We start from the raw sequence: 18356 nt of genomic DNA, 5'->3' as shown, positions 1-18356 counted from the left end.
TTTATTTTTATTCCTCTGATTTAAAAATATGTCTCAATGCATTGTATTAGCCATTCCGTATATCTACTTTAATGTATAGAAGAAGAGGTAAATACGTAGTATTTTAGCATTTGTAAAATGATTTAAATTTACTCTAAAACTGTTGAATGAACTTAGAAAATGTAATTACATTATTTACACTGCCTTGTTGACTATATGTCAGTTTTAATAACATTTATTTTATTGATGTGGTTACTATTTAACTTGATTTAAAAGGTTTTAGATCGACAGATTGTACAACTCTAACTTTAAGATTCTACATTCTTGTTATTTACTTATTACATGTATGTAATAGATTATAAATCTCGGAAATCAGATTAAGATCTGTAGTTTTAACTACATAGGAATATTTTATATAACTTACATTCGCCTTTCGTTATTAAATTACAAAATCATTCTTTCTTCCAAGTAAGTAATGATACTGTGTTTTCTTTTCAATCTATCCTCTTCTTTTTTTTCCATTTTACAACTTCTTATTTTTTGATTTAATTGTTTCTTTTTAGTTATCATGGCTTTTGAAGATGATAATTTTTCTTCTTTGTTGTTGAAACAATTTCTTTCAATCAACTTGTGATTGGCAACTACAATATGTTTTTGTTCATATGATGCGCATGTGGGAAGCACATAACTTCAAGTTGAATGGATCACTCATGAGTCTTGACTTCCTATTACTAGACAAAGAGGTAATTTCTTTAAGAGCTTTAATGGGTAGATTGATAAAACATGTTACTTATAAATGTATCCTTGCATGAAATTCTAATTCAAGGATCAATTTACCATCGCAAAATTCACATATTCAGGGACCTAATTGAAGAAGGAAACATATATCTAATTGGCAACTTTGAAGTTGTTATCACCTATAGTCACTACAAAGTGACAGACAACCCATTCACCATCAGATTTTTGGATACAACTCATATTGTCAAAGTTGCTGAAGAGAATTGTTTTTTACGCTTGAAAAAATCAAAATACATACTTATGCAGAATTTACCAAATTCGTGGGGACCAATATACACTTATTCAATGAGTTCAAATATTCGTTCTATTATTTTTTGTTTTAAAAAAGTATTTGTAATTATTAATTTCATTCCATGTATTTTAGATGTCGTGGGCCAAATATTGAAAGTCCAAGTCTCAAATTTGGAACATTCAAGCTCTATTCAAAAAATCATCGTACTTCTCTTGCTTCAAGAAGTCGGTTCTAATTCTATTTAATTTTCATATATAAATAGGAATAATTTACATATTTTAAAAATTGAACAACAAAGCAATCGTACGAATAAAGCTTTGGGATGATCAAGCATCAAATTTTTGTCGACAATTCCACCAAACCAATCGACAAACAATGTCATAGTCTGCACATGTTGAATCCAAATGTTTCTGTACTACAACCTTTAATTTTTAATATAATATACCTCAATATAATATCTCTCTTATTCAGAAACTGCATTTGATTCAAGTGGTTCAACAAAGATATATATCGATTATGGTTTACAAGTGGTAAAAGAGTTTATGATAAGGTAACTAATACATCCTCCAATCAATATTAAGAGAAAGTAAAATTTTTTCATATACTAATTAGTTACATGTATGAAAAAATTTCATACATCATGGAAATAGAAGAGAATTCAAGTTATCCAAAAATTCTTGAGGAGAAAACTATAGCAAATATTATGGAAATTAGGAATATGCTTAGATATTTGATTACATACCTAGTGGATCTAGCCAGGTATGTAATTCTGTCATCTCTATAAATTGTAATAAAATATATTATATAACAAGAGTATTAGACACTGATGATGCTATAATGGAATGCAAAAAGTACAGGAAAAAAAAGTCTTCTGTCAAGCAGAAGTTACTAGAATATGTGGCTGCAATGGATGCAAATATTTATCTTCTGCTTCATGCTCAAAGAAACTCTGCAATGGATGGAAATATTTATCTTCTACTTCATGCTAAAAGAAACTCAAGCAAACTGCAACATCTTTGGTCTGCAATTTTTGTAAAAAAAACACAACAATATGAGTTTGAAAGTAAAGTACTCATATTCTTTTTCCCAAACAAAATCAAAATCAAAATCTAATAAAATTGTGTGTTATACAGGTTTAAAGTGGAATTAGAGGTTCAAAGTGGAGATAGAACAACCATATTCATCTTATTTGACAAAGATCTTAAAAAACTCACTCACAACACAACTGAAGAGCTCACAGCCTCAGAGGTAACAATAAAAACAAGAAATTGTTGATACAACCTAAAAAATATCTACAGATAATGGGTCGTTCTAATTTATATTTATATTAAATCAGGAAATAGATGATGAGCAAAATTTTAACGAAATTGTTGAAAATAAGATGGAGTTCCAAATCAAGATCACATAATACAACTTTAGAGCTTCTAACCAAGCATTCACATTCTCTCGAGTTACCAAAGAAATCTTACCTGATGATTCTAATGCCATTGACAATGGAACAAAGGCATTTTCAATAATAAGCATGTTTTTAAATTCACCAACAGTAAATGACGTATAGTATTATGTAGGTTACTAGGGATAACAATGATGCACAACCAAGAAGTCCTGATTAAAATAGAAGATGGAAGGAAAAAACCTACTTTTTAAGCAAATGAAGAAAGAAACCCCAAAAAGAAACGTCTCAGCAATTAGCATTAACTAAATTTCTTCCAAAGTAAATGCAAGTCATTTTAATTCTACATCGCAGTCTTCAAATTGTTTTTCTGCATTAGTCCTTAAATTGTATTTCCACATCTCAGTCTCTAAAATTGCATTCTACATCTCAAACTCCTTAGTTTTTTTTTTTGTAATTTAACTCCAATGTAATAGATATTTTAATAGCAATAAAGTTTTCTTAGCTTCTCTTTTATCATCCTTTCTTTAGTTCTAGATTTTGGCATGAATGTGTAAATATGACTTAAACTAAATATAATGTCCATATGTCTAAAAAAAATCGCAAATCTCTTAAAAATATTTTTAAAATATATATATATTTGATAATTTCACAGCTTGCATACATTAATATGAAAAAATTAAATTATAACTATTTTTGTTTTTAAATAAAATATATCATTAAACTTTCAATAGAATTAACAATAAACTGCAATATGCAAATTTGTACTTGTGATTTGGTAGCAAATTCATTTCATATCAAAAAATCAATTTTAATTTTTTAAACCAAAAATACTTCATAATTTGTGTCATAAAATAATTTGTATTTTTGTTTTATTTTGGTGATCTGAAAATATTAGATACAGATACATGGTGGTAGCTAGAGAAAAACATATTTTTACAAAATTTATATCTACATTAAAATTTCATCTTCATTTCAGTAATTAATTTCCTAAAATATCAAAATTTGGATTGAAAACTATCAATGGCACCGGGGAAACTTACAGGTTCTATATTGAAAACTATCAATGGCACCGGGGAAGAGAAAACCAGAACCAAAATTAGAAGAAACATCAAAATCAAAGAGGATGAAAGACAACAAAGACTAAACGAAAAAAGACCAGGTACAATCTCCACAAATTGGTAATCCTAATGTACATCTTTTTGTCAAACTAACAACACTATTTTAAATCTCCTACAGAAAAACCTAAAGCCCATGTTGATCCCATAGATAGATAATTAGATTGTTAAAATAATTTTAAATTCTATATATCTCTCTACAACTAAGAATTATTGTTCACTAACACATATATAATGCAGAGATTTCTTGAGAGGCAAGATAAAGAAGATATGAACTAGGAAAAAATGAAAGAAATTACCCTCCAAGAAAAGGTGACCAGTAATATAACGTTTGAGTTTTAATGTTCTAAATAAGAATATGAAAAACAAAAAACAAGTCATCTTTGTTAAATTTCTAAACAGGGAAAGCTACGAAAACCACTTCTTCAAAAAAAGTAGAGAGAAAAAGAAGTGAGAATAATCTTCTAGCATGCCCTTTTTGTCATGCATTGGTGTGGAGAAAAGAAAGCAATGAGAAAACTAAAGACGGGAATAAAATGTTTTCAATATATTGTCAAAAAGGAAGAGTATCTTTACCAACCATCAAAGAACCACCATAATCTCTAGCAGAATTATTAGATCAATATCTTTGAAAGAGACTATCAAAGTTAACAATTCAATGCTAGCTTTCACGTCCATTGGAGCCAAAGTGAATCATTCTGTTTTATCTGGTTACGGTCCCTACACATATAGAATTCAAAGGCAAGTATATCATAGATTATGATCACTACTTCCACCCAAAAGAGAACCTCCTAAATTTTCAAAGAAGGATGTTATGCTTTGGGTCTATTGGATCAACAATTGCAAATCAACTATGAAACATCGGCATAGCTTTGAGGCATGTGACCGCATACTAAGGGACATTATGAATAAGAACGATCCTACTGCTAAACATAAACAATTTGGAGGTAAATCTATCTTGCTAGGAGGAGATTTTCGACAAATATTGCCATTCATTCCGAAAGGAAGCAAACAAGATATGGTTATGGCATCACTTAACAAATCTTATATCTAGAAAAGCTGCATCGTGGGTATCCTTATCAAAAACATGAGAGTCCAACAAGATGAAAAAAGAGTTTGCAGAATGGATTTTACAAGTCGGAAATAGAGAAGCAAAAATGGTCAGTACCCTCAACAGAGATTATCAAGAAAATGACAACATAGAGATTGAGAAATCATTGTTGGTGCCATAAGGAAGAAACCCAATAGAAGAAATACAGAAAGCAACGTTTCTAGATCTAGAAAGCAAATTTAAAGATAGTGCGTACTTGCGAAATCGTGTTGTCCTTACTCCAAGGAATGAAATCGTGGATGAGTTAAATATAATCTACCTAACTCAAATCACATTTCAGATGAAAGAATATCACAGTGCTGATAGTATATCCAACGATGAGAGAGATGTGTTTGGAGTCAATCTTCTATACACCACAGAATATGTAAATGCAATTAAGTGCTCAGGATTACCAAATCATTGTCTACTTTTGAAGCAGTACGCCCCTGGCATTCAGTTATGAAACATAAACCAGAAGAAAGGATTGTGTAATGGAACTAGACTAATGATTACGCGTTTGGGAGAAAAGGTACTTGAAGCAAAGATACTAACAGGTACTAATGTTGGTATAAAAATCACCATTCCAAGGATATCATTACAATTGTAGATACAGATATTCCATACAAGATGACGAGAAGGCAATTTGCAATCAAAGTTTGTTCTGCTATGACAATAAACAAGAGTCAAGGGCAAAGTTTGGAGAATGTAGGTTTTATCTACCAAAACAGGTTTTTAGTCACGTCCAATTATATGTTGCTTTATCAAGAGTCATCTCAAAAAAGGACTACACATATGGAGTGAAGAGGCAGACAAAGAAAGAAACCCATCAATCAAAAATGTTGTCTATAGAGAGATCTTCAACAATCTCCACTATAAACACTCGGGTGATACAAATAACAAAACAAAAACCAGATAAATAACTCTAATATTAATTAAAAAAACAGTTGCACGTGAAGATAATGAATACGCAGAAAATCACCAAACCATAGAAGAAAATTCAACCGAAACAAGGCAAACATGTAATAAGTCTATCTTACACTATCTTAAATGATTAGTCTAATTGCAAAACAGAAATATGCTATAAACAATTACAGTAAAGATAACTAACCTTATAAATGTTTGTGCTTCTCTTCTCCACAATAGTAAAACACCAAAGACTTAAGCAGAATTTCCCGTATCGCTGTCCCTATCGGCTGCAACATCTTCGCCTCGTCAATGACCAATAATGAACATACAGTTTAAAAAAGAACCTTCTCATTACTAGTAACTATGTTCCAATACAACAATCGTTCTACAATTGATCTCATTTTTGTTTTTAGAAATATTTCAATACCTACTTCTATCCATCGCTTATTTAAAATTAGTTTATATTATACTACAAACAACTCAATTCCAAATATAACGATTTTAAAAAATCAACAAGTACATAAAGTCATCTTTTAAAATCTAATTCAATTAAGGAAATACAATTAAAGAAATCGGTGGAGAGGAAGACAAACGTCAGTCGAACCAAAAGACAGGAGAAGTAAGATCCAAAACCTTCTCTGAGACAAATGGAACATGATAGGAAAAAAAAGAATTCCCTCAAAAAAACACAATATATACACAAAACTTTGCAGGAATTTTGTTCATACAAGAATTGCCTAAAAACTTCCAGTTATATATATTTATATTCAGAACTAAATACTTATACCCAAAATAAAGGTGAAAATAATTACAAAAGAAAAAATACACAAATTTTTACATTTTCTACAAATAACATTAAATACGCATGTCAAAATTTTGAAGACAAAGAAGACAACAACTACAATCATAAACAAAATGACGAAACTATCAATACAATTTCACATTAATTTAATTTTTCATCTTTCTCATCTACAATTGAACTTCATTAAAAGACAACAATTTCATAAGACAACAACAAAAATAATTAAAACATTTAAAATACACTTTCTCTCATACAAGACCAAATATGAGTACCACCTAAACAAAATTATCACCTAATCATTTTAAATTATATTCACTTACCTTCCTAATGACGCTTCTACATAGATGTTGGTTAACAAAAAAAATTACCCCCTCCCCCAATATTTAAAAGGGCTATATGGACCTTATTAAAAAAAAAACAAATGCATTGTATTTCCACCTAATTTCTAATAAACTTCTTATTCTACATATATCATGAATAATCACAAATAAGATTCACTAACAACATACAACTTCAAAACACAACATTACCAATAAAACCCAACGGCTTGGCTCGGGGTTCTCCTTAGTAATTATTAATAATGTTTTTGTAAGAGAATGTGTTTTAAATAACCTGTTTGACCACGTTAAAACATATTCTCCTACTAAATATACAACAAACACCCAAATAATAAAACAAAAACATTATTAATAATTCTATAATATACATAAAAAAGAGGAAAACCGAACATAACTATCTCCCGCGGTGTACACGGTGGGTTGAATCCTAGTTTATACTGGCTAAGAATGATCGGGTTTTTGGCTCCTGTACGAATATCTTGGCTGAAATATTTGTCTTACGTAAATCATAGAATGATTGGCTAAATGAGGGTAAATAGTGAAATAAATCTTTTTTTTTTGGTGCACAAACTTAATTATATTGCTCAAATGATGTTCTGGTCATACAAACTTAGACATAGTTTTGCAACAGAATCAACCACAACATTAGATGACCGAGGAATAAATTGGCATATTAAAGTAGAAAAATAATCGATACTTAATAGAATGTCTTCCAAAATACCGTGAACTTCCAAAAGAACTGAACAAGAGTTGATGGCTCCGATCAAATGTTGACAGTCAGACTCGAGTAGAAGATGATCCACTCCTAAGCTGACTACATCTAGAATTGCAGTTCTACAGGCTAAACTTTCAGCCATGAGAGTTGATGAAACGTTCTCGCAAATTGCAGAACACGTTGAGGTCCCTCCTGCCCCTGGTCCCTTAATACTCCCGCCAAGGCCCGCCACTTTGATGTCCTCTCTCCAAGCCGCATCCGTTCTACAAGAGACACTACGCCAATCCTGGTTTGGGAGGAGACTCCTGCTCGCTACCAAAGGCACAGAAGGTTGCTTGTCTTGTGGTGAGGTATGGGCTGAGCATTGCCCCACTCTTTTCTGATAAGAGAGAACAATATCATTAAAGACTTTTTGATTCCTAGCTTTTCACAAATTCCAGCAGATCCATGGCGCCAAAGGACCAAAACAGACTCTTGCTGGAGCAAACACAAAAGAGAATATCTAGAGAAAGGGGCCTGTTTCCACACCTATTGGGCAAAATGACACATAAAAAACAGGTGCAAGATAGACTCTGACTCTCCACTCCTGATGCAAGCATCATCCACAACAATGTTCCTTTCTCGGAGTTGTTTGCCAGTGGACAGTCCTCCATAAAGAGCTCTCCAGAGAAACAGCATGATCTTTGGTGCGGTTTTGACTGACCACACTAAGGAATTCCACATACTATCCTCCTGCCCTGCCGGTTCCGCAAGCACAAGGGCTGAGCTTATAGCTACAAAATAGCCCGACTTTGTAGTGTAAATTCCTATCTTTTCTTCCAACCAAACCTGCTTATCTCATGCCCCAAGGCAACTAGGCTTAAAATCCAGTATCAAACCAGAGAGAGGGGAGCAAACAGAGCTGACTCTTTCCTCACCCCAGTCCACTGTATCTTGTATGAATAGATCACATACTCGCCAAAATAAGAATAGAGTATGAAAGGATCTCTTCACTGTATTGAGACCTGAATGAATCTCTGAAAACAAGGGATGAATAGCTTATGTCTCTCTGAAAACTTGGTAGAAAAGAACTTAGGTCTAAACAATGACCTCTAAAACTATCTATATGCCCTATAAAACGTTTAGTGACTAATAATGCAAGCAGGGAAGTCTTTTGGGGCATATTTCCACTTCTGAAACTTGAAAGCGTCATGGACTTTGCTGGGCCAAAACTGGTGTCGATCGACACCAGAAGTGTGTCGATCGACACTCTCACTGAATCATGAACTAAAATCATCCTTAGCTTTCTTTTCCTTAGCTTTTGCTCCAAAATGTCTCCTCATCTCCATTGTTGTCCTACTGCGTAGAATTCCCTGAAAAGACTCGAGAAATAACATAAAGACTCAAAATCCTAAATCTAAAACATAGTTAAAATCAGTAAAAACAGGGTTATATCAGCTAAGAAGGAATTTTCGCTGGTTTTGCAGAAAAATATGGTATCATCTGCAAAAAGAAGATGATTGATCCTTGGACAGCCGAGTGCCACTATGATACCATGTAGCTGCCCAGTATCTTACGCCTTCTTGCACAAACCTGAGAGAACCTCGCTGCATATTATGAAAATATAGGGTGACAACAGGTCTCCTTGGCGAATACCTCTCAAAGGGATAACCAAACCTTTAGGGGAGTGATTTATCAAAAAAGAGTATGATATAGTGGAAATGCACTGTAGGTCCAATCGATCCACCTTGGATGGAAGCCTAGCCTTTGAAACACCAGCTTCACAAAGTTCAACATGGTCGTACGCCTTACTCATGTCCATCTTAACCGCCATGGAACAGTACTTCTTAGCACCTAACACCTTGAGAAATTGCAGAACCTCATGAGTGATTAACACATTGTCAGAAATAGCTCATCCCGGAATGAAAGCGGACTGAGTTTCTGAGAAAACTGAGTTTAGCAGCGGTTGTAGGCGCTTCGATAGTATCTTTGAAATTATCTTATCATAGACACTACACAAGGCAATTGGTCTATAATCTGCCACCTTTTTAGGACCCTCGATCTTAGGAATAAGCCTTATATGAGTTTCATTAAGCTTGTCATGCATGATCCATGTTCTGAACAAATCCCGAATCTCCAAAACAATGGCTGTCCCAACCGTAGTCCAATTAGTCTAGAAAAAACAGGCCAAAAATCCATCAGGCCTCGGGGCCTTACCCCGATAGATATTAAACAAAGCTTGTCTTATTTCCTCTGTAGTAGGTTCCTTAATCAAGGTCTGGTTAGACTCCTCTGATATACAAGGACTTAGGGCTTCAAGGACAATATCTTCCATGCCAACATGATCCCCACTTGGAGATACAAACATCTTGTGAAAATAATTGGAAATCACCTCTACAATGCCCTGCTCATCAAACACAGCCTTGCCATTATCGTCTTTAATAACAGAGAACTTATTAATAGCCTTACGTCCTTGCATGGAAAAAACCAGTGTTCTTATCCCCGAGACAAAGTCATAACTGACGACTCCGGTGCTTCCAAAAGCTCTCTTCTTCCATATAAGCCGACTCCAAATCTGAATTAATCCTGAATAGGACTTGTACATCATTTACAGGGCTTACCATTACATGTTCTAACTCCTCCTTGAACTGCTCAATCAGAAGTTGACTATTCCTGAAACGTTCTCTATTCCAGAGAATAAGCGCTTGCCTTACCCTAGCAATCCTCTGATTCACAGAGAGGTTAACATCTTCTAGCAAAGTTTCTCAATAATCACCTTGGCTTCTTCATTGTCTTTAAGTTTGCGGTCATATCTAAACCGGCCTTGCTTCTCTTTTTTCTCCAATGCAAAATAAGAAATCAAGGGTCTGTGATCCGAACCCTCAAACTGCAAATACTTGGATCTTTTATTAGGGAATATTTCTGCCCATTCACTGTTTCCCATTGCCCTGTCCAGGCTACATCTGACAACATGATTATGTCGCACCGCACGCTAGGAGAGTAAATTACCAGAATGCCTTACATCATATAGATTGCATTCAAACATAAAGGAACGTAACTCCACAAAAGACCACTCCGATCTCAGAGGACCGCCTTTCTTTTTAGAGTTACCGACAATATCATTAAAGTCCCCGGACAGAAACCAAGGTCCTTTTGTGGAGCTAAATCTTTAAAAATATCCCAAACAATCTTTGTTTTACTCTGCTCAGCTGCGAAAAAGAATTTGGTATCAATAAAATTATCACAGCGGGAAAGAACCTCCACCTCCAAATCTTGATTCCAGAACAAAGTCAAACCTCGTCCACCATGACCATGTGGAGGGACCAAAGCACTATGTACAAAGTTGAGCTCTTGAACAACATTCAACACCACACTTTCTGAGTTTTTTGTTTCCATGAGAAACAACACACCAGGCAAGATTTTACGATGAATTTGCCTTAACCTGTGAACAGTCTTGGGGTTCCCCAACCCTTGACAGTTCCAACACGCTACTTTTACGGAAGGGTGTTGGATGGATTCAAGAAATCCATCAAACCAGCTGAAGTGTGCCTTGACCTTTGGTCAGCTGTAGAGTTAGAACCAACCGTTGTGTCCAACTAAAAGGGAGAAGCAGGTTAGGCAGAGCCCCTCTAGCACTAGACGGTTCCCCAATTTCAATTGGTTCCTGAACTTGGTTGGCTTCCAGAATTAATCTTCTTCTCGGGGTAGGTTGCCCCTTTGACTGCAATAACTGGCGCTTCTTTTGTTTACCCCCAATATAAAGTGAAGGAATCTGAACTTGCTTCTTCTTCCCTTGAGCTTTCTTTGGAGGTCTTCCAGGAGGCCTGTCAGGTTTCCTTTTCGTGGCGGTCTTTTTCTTCGGCCTTTAGGCAGGGATCAAAATATTAGGTGGTCCAAGCCTCTGCGAAACTGGAATTCTCTCAAAGTTATCAGCTAGCTCTAGAGAATTAGATCCAAAAGCTGCAGGTGAGGGAAGAGTAAGGTTTGCTCTCACCACCTGTTCAGCAGTTTCCTCAATCTGACCTTGAAGTTCTGCCTTTTTAAGCCTTTCCTTTCTTGCCGCACTCTCTGTAGGATCCACACAGTTTGTCTACTGAAACATAAAATCTCTAACCTATTCAAAGGCAACTGCCAGCGCCTCTTGTGGAATAACCACTGAGTCTCGTCTCTTACAAGAACTGAGGCCTCTATTCTCTTCTAGCACCGGACGCGAGCTATCTCTGAGGTCCACAGAACCTTTACAAATCGACTGATGTGATCGATTAGAGGAAGGCTAACTAGATTCGGATACTCGTTCTTCATCATCTCTGGTAAACCTCCAAGATGGTGCCCTTTCCTTTGGATAATCCAAAGTATTTTCATGAAGTGAGTACTCCTCACTTCTTGGGAGTAAACGAGAGCTACTAGAGTAGTATCTAAATCTTTCCTTATCATCTTCGCGGGAGGATCCATACCTACGCTCCTTATAGAGGCTACAGGACCATGTGAACCATGGGATGAAGATCTTTGAGGTACTTGGGTAGATCTATTGTCTCTGGCTGGCCGATTGGAGTGTTTATTACGCTGAGTGGAGGAGGAAGTACTCCTTATAGGTCAACTATCTCGTTCACGCGGTGGTGGAGGAGGTACCGCAGAGTTCCGCCTTGAGGTTGACGATGGGCAGTCTTTGTCTTTGTGGTCCAATCTGTAACATAACTTACAATGCCTCTTCAATCTTTGATAGACAAGCTCAACTTGAAGCTCTTCTCCATTTCTAAACTCAACAATGGAGGTCTTAACAAGAGGTTGGAGGCCATTAACGTGGACCCGCATTCTGGTCATTGTTCCCGAAACCTCCAACTCAGCCACAAAACCAATATCTTCCCCAATACATCGAATAAGCTTCTCCGTCCAGAGGTGAACTGGAATCCGGGTAACTTGGATCCAAAACAGAATTTCCGACGGAAATGACCTGGAAATCGTCGGCACCCATCCTTGCAAAATGAGCATGAAACCTGTTGTATGATAGGGTCTGCCGTCTAGAACCAATTGAAGATCCTCTTCTGCAGCAAACAAAAATTGGAAGAACCCGTGTCTGAGGTAAGTTCCCAATGGTCGGGAAGAAGTTTTCCAGTGCTCCGTGAAGAACGAAATAAACGCCCAGGCGCGTTGAACTGTCGGATTTGTGACCCTGCCGATGAGAGTGAGCTTGTGCCAAAGTATAAGAGTTGAGTTATCGTTGTCCGGAGCTCTGACTCTCAAAACTCTGGGCCCACTACTCTCCGAGGCCACCGCCTTCCCTTTCTCGGCATAAAAGAGTCGTCGTGACATAGCAGATTGACAACCTTCTGGCTTCAAGAAACCAAAGCGAACCCAAATAAAGTGAAGGAGAGACGGAAATTGAAAACCACCGTATCAACCACCGCAGAACTGGATCTAGATCTAATTTGCCGAAGGAAAAAAGCTTCTTGCGAGAAGTGCCTGGGAGCGTTTTCTCTCACTAGCCTCTCTCATGAACTATTATTTTACAGTGAAATATATCTAAATTTACATTTTTGCAACACTTTTAGCAAGTCAATCATTATCTTGAACTTATTTACAACCCAATGTCATTAGCATTAAATCTTTATATTTCCCACTTAATAATATTTCCTTTAATCTTGTGATTTTAAATTCAATCAATCCCTAATATATATTTAGCTTAAACGTATTCTTACATATAACTTTCAAAACAACTTCACACCAAACAATATTATCAATCCCTTAAATATAGTGATTTACACTGATCGTCTTAACTCAAAATGTAATCACACCAAATCTTTATATTTTCGTTAAATTCATGATTTTAAATTCAATCAATCCCTAATATTTAGGTTAAATGTATTTCAACATATAACTTTTAAAACAATCACACACCAAACATTATTATCAATCCCTTAACTATAGTGATTTACAATGTTCGTATAAACTCAAAATAGAATTCAATATCTTACTTAGTCGCATATTCCCGAGAATTAAATCCTCAATATCTTTCAACTCATACTATCCTTAAACAATAAAGTCTAGTGGGATTCCAATCACGAAATATATTACTTGCCTAAACCTATACATTTATTTTTAATCAAATTTTTAAAACAATTCATAAGCAATTAACGATCACCTAATCATGGAAAATCAAAAATAAATGGAGATTAAATCTTTCAAAAACTAATTTAAAAAATCATCTACAAGCACCAAAGATTTTGACGACTTAAGAATATTATTAACCTACTATGTTTTTACTATAAATACAATACATCTTAACCTACTCTACCATCACCAAACGCATCAACATTACAATTGAATTCATTACTTTCTATCAAAATGGCTACAACCTTTGCATACCTCAAGGATTTCTTCCCCCACACTACAACATGGAGGCTACAGGTCAAAGTTATCCATCCTTGGAAACAATATACACAGAAAACTGGTGAAACACTAGTACTGATTTTATCTGATGAACATGTATTCAATATTCTGATGCATTTCCTCTCTTTTCTACTCATTCATATGTTGAAATTAAGCTTTTTTTCCATTTCAGAACAAAAAGATACATGTCATGGTTATGACAGACATGGTAATTGTGGGTTCTGAAATCCACACTAGAGATTTGTAAAGAGAATTATGAGAAAGGGCTAGATCTTCACAAGAACTTTGAGATTTATATTGCTAAGAACGGATGGACTATGTATTGATTATAATCGAGCTTTTACAATGTGAAAGGAGATTACAAAGTGTAAAAGTATAAGTGTGAATGTTAAGCTGAATGTATGTCTCTTCCAAGTCGTCCTTGCTTCCTTATATAGGTCTACGCCCGTGGTAGCTCCGTCCGGGATCTGCGGAGATTCTCCTGGATATTCGGCAGGTCAGTTCCGAGATATCAGGTCCGCTCCGCAAATATATCTGTGTTAGTTTATAGGTTGTTATTCGCTTATCTCCCTTTATCAGGTGACCGGGCTTATCAGGCCCAAGTACCCATTTGCGTACGTGGGCTCATCAGTTGTGCAGGTTCTCTACTTGGTGGGCTTGGTGGGCTTAGTGGGCTGGCCTGGTATTTTCGCAGGTGGATTCCTGGAGGGAAATCCAGCTTCAACATTTGCCCCCCAGCCCATTGAGTGAGTAGGCGAACTCGATGACCGGACATCTAAGTCAGGTAAGATTGCGAAAATATTATAGATGAAATGGTAGATATGATAAGATCAATCGATTTTGAGGATAAACTCAATAAAAATGATTTAATTTCAGATTCCTGAACCGAAAGATATTGAGTAGATACGCAAGGTAAATCGCTATCAACGTGGACGGCCGAGATGAAACGTCTCTTCAGCGCACCGCATATGACGGCTCAGATCAGGCGCGCGGAAGAGATCTCTACAATCTCGAAAATCGTGGCTATGATGGTTTCTTTAAATAACCTCCCACATCTCCATTCGGTTTCTCATCAAGTCACACGACTACCAAGGTAATTTCCCTCCTTCTCAACTATTTACTGCGTTTAACTTTCATTTTAGCGATAGTTAAATTTCATCTTTCGTTTGTTATCTCCATCGTTTTCTTTCTACTGCCTCTTCCCTTTTCCGATCTGCTTTCTCTGTTCTTTCCTTCATCCCTTTTGTCTTCCTTCTTCGAAATCAAGAGATGAGTGACTTAGACGATTCTCAGAACAAGAGCCACCATAGCTACGACGACGACGAGAGTTTGTCAGAGACAAGGTCAGCGGCGTCATTGCGGCAGGAAACTAGGCGTGTCATAACCTTAGGCGGAATGGGTCCAATCCGAAGGCCATCGACCAAGGTCGACAAACAAAAGAAAAAGAAAGCTCCCAGGCAAAAGGGAGGCACGTCGATGACGAACAACGACTTGGTCAACCTCCGGAGGAGATGCCAGATTCCGGTGGGGTGACTATGATATTCCCAAGGCCACCGCTGTCTCTCGAGAACGTTTCGGAGGGGTGGTGTTGTGCCTACGCCAATTTCTTTGAGAAATGTGGGCTGTTTTTCCCGATTTCGGCGTGCATCCTCGAGATGCTTTACTGCCTTAGCTTTGCCTTTCCTCAGATGTGCCCGAATTTCGTCCGCCATGTACTGGCGTTATTTACCCGGGCCCGGGAGGTGAACAGAGAATTCGGCTGCCATGACCTGCTTCAGCTTTGTCAGGTCAAGACCAACGCCAGGAGCGACCAGGGCACTTACTACATTAGCGCGCATCCCGGATCTTTGATCCTAGGTGGTTTGAAGGCCTGTCGGGACACCAATTGGCGAACCAAGTACTTCTTCTTCAGGGTGGACCGTCACTCAATATACGGTTTTGACCAGGCGAGGATGACGAGGACCTGGTCCACTAACCTGGGTCAGATGGAGACCACAATTTTGATTTTTATTGTTTTTGTCGAGTCCTTGCCTGCTTTTGTTGAACATTAGTTCCGCTACTAATATTGTTTTTCTTTTTATGGTTTTGCAGCTAAGAACAAAGAGGTTACTCTTTCAGAGACGGAACTCGAGCTGTTAACCCTTCTCCGACCTGGTCAGACCGACTGGGCCACCTTCAGCACAGATCGCACCGTAGCTACTCTGTCGTAGCTCCAGCAGTTCCAGTGATTGCCCTTCCAGCAGCGCAGCAGGTTCCGATCGAAAAGGTCCCGCAGGTCAAACTGAACACTGTGGCAGATCTGCCTATAGGTACGAGTTTCATCATTTTTTGGTTTTTATGCATGAGCCATTGTGCTAGCTGCGCAATCGAGTAACAAATATCATGCTTTGTTTGTCTAGTTCCTCCCAACTCCAGCTCTACTTTAGACCTTTCACTCATTTCCAGAAGAAGAATAAGGCGACCAAGTCTTCGTGTTCAACGAGCCAATGCCGGGGCTCCTCCTTGTGCTGGTGATCTATCGGCCGCGATGACCGCAGCTCGAAACAGCCTAACTGTCTCCAGCACATCTGCCTCAACCTCCCATCCTTTGCTCCCTAAGGCTAACACCGGGACCTCTGCTGCAGAAGTTCTAGCAGACAACAATCAAGTCGCTCAGGTCTCTGGGCCGTCTGAAGCTGCTCGTGCTGACGGCGGCTGAACTGATCGTGATTGATCAGGAGTTGTCCCTTCAAAAGAAGAGAGGGTGGAACCTACGGCTGCTAACCCAGAGGGCACTGTGTCCGTAGACAGGCGATCGTCTGGTAGGTCCCAAAGCGGAGGCCGAGGATTAAGAGGTGGGGGTAGGTCTTCCTTTCAAAGTCTAAACCAGTCTCAAGAGGTAAGGCAGACGTCCAATTCAGGTGGAGGGTCTACGGGAAACATGCCCTTCCATTGGTCTTACACTCACGACCGTGATCACCCAATCATCGAGGACGAAGCTGGGTTGGCGAATCTGCTCCGTCATATCAAAGGGAGGAACTGTCAGGTTCCTGGTGTGAAGAACATGGCCGAGGCGGCAGCCTATGCTGACATGATGGCGAAAGAGGGCCAGGTAATAATCGATAACTGCCTCTTTCTAATTCAATCTTTGTGCCAGTGTTAGTTTCTACTTTGTCTTTGGCAGGCGATTGCTGCTACGAACAAGCTGGTTGCTCTTTACTTCTGAGCAAGGTTCCTTCGGCAAGCGAGCTCGAGGAAGGGAAGACCCTTATCCATGAGCTGACGGCGAGTGTGAAGGGAGGTCAAGAGCGCGAGGTTGCGTTCCAGGTACGCTTTGGTTAATCATTTTAATGTATGTCTTTTCATCGATGATGTGATGATTTTTACCTGGTTACGTTTCCAAGCGGAGATTGAGAGGTTAAAGACGGAGCTGTCCACCTCGAAAGATCTCGAGAAAGGTTATGCTTCCAAGATCGGGATCATGGAACAGAAGATCGTGGGGTTGGAGGCAGATAAGCAGACAGCGAGGAACCAGATTCATCGCTTGAACGAAAAGAAAGACGAGCTCTCTAAAAGAGTGCTGCATCTCACTTCGATTGTGCAGGGAGCTAACAAGGCGGTTCACAATGCTAAGGTTGATCTGGCTGCTTCGTATTCAAAGTTGCTAGATGAGATCAAGAAGAAGTGGGTCGCCAAGTAGGAATTCACCGTGCTGGAAAGTCAAGCGGCCGAGGTGGAATCGAACTTGGCCTTGATTGATCAAATCACGAAGGCTGCGACCTGGCCGTAGAGAGACCTCGGCTGCGAGCAGAGCTCGATGACCAGGAGGAGAAGTGCGCAGCGAAGGAGGTATCACACTTCACTCTAAGCAAGCTGGATATCCCGCAAGTGTCGGAGATGTCAGTGGTTCATCTGATGGATGTCGATGAGCAGGGAACGCCGATCGGTTTGGATGAGTTTGGGAGCAACAAGCTAGATATCCAGGACGTCTCGGAGAGGATCCCGGTACTGTCTTTGCCACGCCAGCTGGGGGATCGAAGGAGTGATTGCTTACGCTCCTCGTTTAAAGTTTTTCTTTGTTTTTGTATTGGACTTAGTGCCTGGGAAGGCTTTCAACCTTTTGTTTGTTTCCTTTTGAACTTGGTGCTTGGGAAGGCTTTAATCCTTTGTTCGGTTTAAGTACTTTGATGCCTGGGAAGGCTTTTATCCCTTTTAACAAGTACTTTTCGTTTCTTATACGCGTGTTTACACTTTGTCGAGTTTGGTGTATGATCACTTCGTTTTGTTCCTGTTCCGGGTTATAGTAGGACTTATTGCAAATCCAAGTTATTTCAGATGTGATATGGTATGCTCTTCGTAGGTTCAAACTTAAGTAAGTTTACGTGTTTTTATCTCGGGGACCTGTTGAAGTGAGGTCACACAAGGGACCTGCCAGAATTTTGGAAGCTGGGCTTGTGGTATCGCCAGATCGCGAATGAAACCTTCATTTCTTCCTTGTTTAATATGTTATGTGTTGATGCTGAAGGAAGGAGTTAGATATGGTTGTCGTAGGTGAGCTCCGATGAAGTCGAAGTGACGTGCTTTTAAGGTTCACTATCGACTTTTTGGAAGCGAGATCTTAAAGTGGATCCGCCAACATT

General features: G+C 38.1%; 3 pseudogenes across 3 annotated transcripts; 2 read left to right on the top strand and 1 right to left on the bottom strand.

The window, feature by feature from the left end:
• Positions 1 to 4364: 4364 nt before the first annotated feature.
• AT4G06646 lies at positions 4365 to 5474 on the top strand (annotated as a pseudogene; the record flags this gene model as incomplete). Its single annotated transcript has 1 exon — positions 4365 to 5474.
• A 1333-nt stretch (positions 5475 to 6807) lies between these two features.
• Positions 6808 to 12645, bottom strand: AT4G06644 (annotated as a pseudogene; the record flags this gene model as incomplete). Its single annotated transcript has 1 exon — positions 6808 to 12645.
• A 1047-nt stretch (positions 12646 to 13692) lies between these two features.
• Positions 13693 to 18276, top strand: AT4G06642 (annotated as a pseudogene; the record flags this gene model as incomplete). The annotated part of the gene is made up of 1 exon: positions 13693 to 18276.
• Positions 18277 to 18356: the final 80 nt, after the last annotated feature.

Source organism: Arabidopsis thaliana, chromosome 4 (genome assembly GCF_000001735.4).
Source record: "Arabidopsis thaliana chromosome 4, partial sequence".
NCBI classification, from domain to species: domain Eukaryota; kingdom Viridiplantae; phylum Streptophyta; class Magnoliopsida; order Brassicales; family Brassicaceae; genus Arabidopsis; species Arabidopsis thaliana.
This window is presented reverse-complemented; position numbering and strand designations above follow the sequence as displayed.